At 42.5% G+C, this 3,306-nt stretch overlaps 1 pseudogene; it reads left to right on the top strand.

The window, feature by feature from the left end:
- Positions 1 to 387, top strand: part of LOC108804883 — an 18,173-nt pseudogene extending 17,786 nt beyond the window's left edge.
- The last annotated feature ends 2,919 nt before the right edge of the window (positions 388 to 3,306 follow it).

Genomic DNA, 3,306 nt, shown 5'->3' with positions numbered 1-3,306 from the left:
TGTTTCTGGTTTTTTTTTTTTTTTTTTTTAGGTTCCACCGTAAACTGTCCTGGTGCAACAGTCTGTTCAGGCAATGTTGATATTCCAACTAAAACTACCACTGCTACAACAACTACCACTGCAACTCCTCCTGCACCTCCAGTCCCCCCTCCAGGCAATGATGTTGATCCTAACTTCTGTGTGGGTAAAACTGATGGACTTCATGTAAATCCATTAAACCGTAACATATTCTACATATGTGCTGCTGGAAGGACCTATTCCTTGCAGTGTCCATCTGGTCTGGTGTTTGACGCAAGCTGCAGCTGTTGCAACTGGCCCTGAGCTACCCATTACTCTTATGCAAATGCACGCCACTGTTGTATGACTCCTTAATAAAGATGCATTTAAATAAGCTAACTGGTGTTTTGGGTTTGTTTTTGTTTTTTGTTTTTTTCTTTTGCTTTCAATTGCTGACAAAGATTTGAGCTTGAGAGCCACCTTGGGTTTAAGGCAGATCTCATGGCTTTGCTGTTCTGTAAAACTCAAAATTATGGGTGACAATATAATTTTTTTCCCCTTGTCTCTGAGAAACGATATCTTAAAGAATTGGGATAAAGCCATCCCCTCACAAATCTCTGTAGGGAGAAATACTTTGCTATACAGTACTATACTGCACTACTGCACTACACAGTGCTATACTATTCCATACTGAGCTATACTGTTGATTGTATTGGGGTAAGCTACATACCCTTGAGTACCCCCTGTGTTCACAGTTCCATAACCATAACTGTTAGGACTCTTATTTTTTTTTTCTGCATTTAATATTTTAATCTTATCTTCTGCTCGGGTTAAATAGTGTGTTTTTTGTTATGGTTGGTTATATATATTATGGGTAGGAGAATATTCTATTTGATTTGTGTCTCCCATTGTTACCAGTGATCCCTCTTTTCTCCAATATCCATACCATTTAAAGCCTAAAATTGTTAGGCCCCAAAGAAACAGATTAAAAAGTATGATAAAAATAAAACATTTATACAAAGGTAATAAACTTGTAAGCACAATGTAAGTATTCTTATTAAACAGCAGGCAAACAAGTGGTAAACAGAGGCAACGGACAAACATGGTCGCATAAACCAGAGCAGAGCTTCGGTATCCTGAATCAAAGCTACTCACAGCTGATATAGGTATCGGATCGAGCATTTATCGGCATTATGTCCAGGGGCAAAAGCAAACAAAGGCCCCAGAAGACAGACTTCTATCCCATGTCGCCCTCATCCAGCAGACAAAATGGCAACGCTGCTTCACGGGTGGAAAACAGCCTCAGACACCCGCTCAGCTGACTGCTCTGACTCAGACATGGAGCAGAGCACTTCAGGCACACTTGTCCAGGGGAAGGAGCTCTCCACGGCCGGCCTCATCGCTGCTGCACTCCGCACAATCCAAAGGCCCTGTCGGTAAGAAACAGTCTACTACTTTCTCCTCTGTTTTACAGGGCCCCACAAACTGTGCCTTCCCTGGATGAGCTCCCTGCATCCTCTAATCCAGCCTCTGAGGCCTCTTAAGATGATGCTTCTATCATTACGCACAGAGCTGCAGAAGGACCTTAAGTCATCAATACACGCCTTAATGTCTCACGTGTCTGAGTTAGGAGACCGCACCCACAGACAAACCATCTCCTTTTTCACTAGAACTACTCTACAAATGAAGTGCATCTCATTTTTCTATAAATTGCTAGTTACACCTGTGGAGGATCGAAACTTCCTGCCATGGAATGGTGGCAAAAGGAATTGGGATTTACCTTATCTGCTACGTGGTGGCATCAAACCATAGTTTGGCCCCTAAAGGCTTCAAGATGCCTGTCGCACTGGGAATCTGTCCAAAAGATACTTCACAAATGGTACTATACTCCGCACAAACTAGCAAAGATCTTCCCATCTACCTCTTCCTTCTGTTTGAGACAGTGTGGTCAGAGGGGTACACTTCCTCATATTTGGTGGCAGTGGCCTTTGCTCCAACAATACTGGGTCTCTCATTCCTTGCAGGGCCAACCCGCAAATGGCTTTGTTGGGAGTGGGGCTTACTGACCTGGCCTCTTCCCTCTCGTGTCTTTGACACATGCATTTATTGCAGCCAGAATGGCCATAGCCCGACTGTGGAAACAGACAATTCCTACATTAAATATGGTGATTGACATTATTAATACCAACGCCCATTTTGAGTACCTCTTTGCCAAAGCACACCTTAAGGAACGTATGTTTCTTGGAAAGTGGGAGTGTTGGATACGAGATAGTAGGTGTACCACAACTGTTTGCCAAATTGAGCGGTGTTGGGAATCTTGCTTAACCTTCTCTGTAAGACTATGTACCCCAATTGTATGCCTTCTTATAGCCTCCTAGTGTATGCCTGTACTCGCTATTGATAACCAATCTTATCTGTGTAACTTATTTGCTTAGATAGAAAAGTAACCAACTTTTTGCTGCCTCATTATTTAATGCCAAGTTATTAAAGATATCTGGTTGTTTGTATTCTCTTCTGGTTTACCCCCCCCCCCCCCCCCCCCCCCCCCCCCCCCTTGACCTCCCTTGTGGAATTCCTATTCCCCTCCTTCTTACCCCTCATATCCCCTTCAGCCCTAAGACACACTGAACTCTGCATGTTGGTTCAAGGACTGTTACTGAAGAGCAATGTGACCGAATAGCAAGATGATATAGGCATAGTGCCTGCTGTTTTTATTCTGCAGTTCACCTAAACTGCGTTTGTCTCATGTACAACTAGCTCTCTATCACCGTTTGAATGTCTTGAATATTGGAATGGCCATATTTATGCTGTATTTGTCTTAGGTTGAGCAAAATCTTAACTTTTATTGTCGGAAAAAAAAAGTGGTAAACAATAAATGTCAAACTAAAATAGTCTATAAAAATAGTGTCAGGATGTCATGTAGACCCATTTTTTCAAGTAAGTGCATCAAGAGAAGTAAAAACAAAAAAAACACAAAACCTAGACTACATGTTAAATAGTGCATACAGTGCACTAAAACAAAGTGCATGTGCATGGTGCACACTGACTTTGCCCAATCATGGCTCACCTGTCAGATGCCGTACAACTGTAAACAGTTGGGCAGAGCTAGCTGTCGCAGCTAGCTCTGCCCAATTGTTTATGTTGCCGGCATCTGTCAGAATGCCATTCTGTGGCGGTAGTTCGTCGTGAGCGGACAGAATGGCGGGGGGCGATTTTTTTTTAATTTTTTTATTTATTATAATAATGTCTTTGTTTTGTCAAGTCGTTGTGGACAACGCCGGATGTGATTGACGGTGGATACATTTTTTG

The sequence above is a fragment of the Nanorana parkeri genome, unplaced genomic scaffold (assembly GCF_000935625.1).
Source record: "Nanorana parkeri isolate BGI_ZX_2015 unplaced genomic scaffold, ASM93562v1 scaffold77, whole genome shotgun sequence".
In the NCBI taxonomy this organism is placed as follows: domain Eukaryota; kingdom Metazoa; phylum Chordata; class Amphibia; order Anura; family Dicroglossidae; genus Nanorana; species Nanorana parkeri.
The sequence above is the reverse complement of the archived record's forward strand: the minus strand, read 5'-3'. Positions and strand labels throughout refer to the sequence as shown.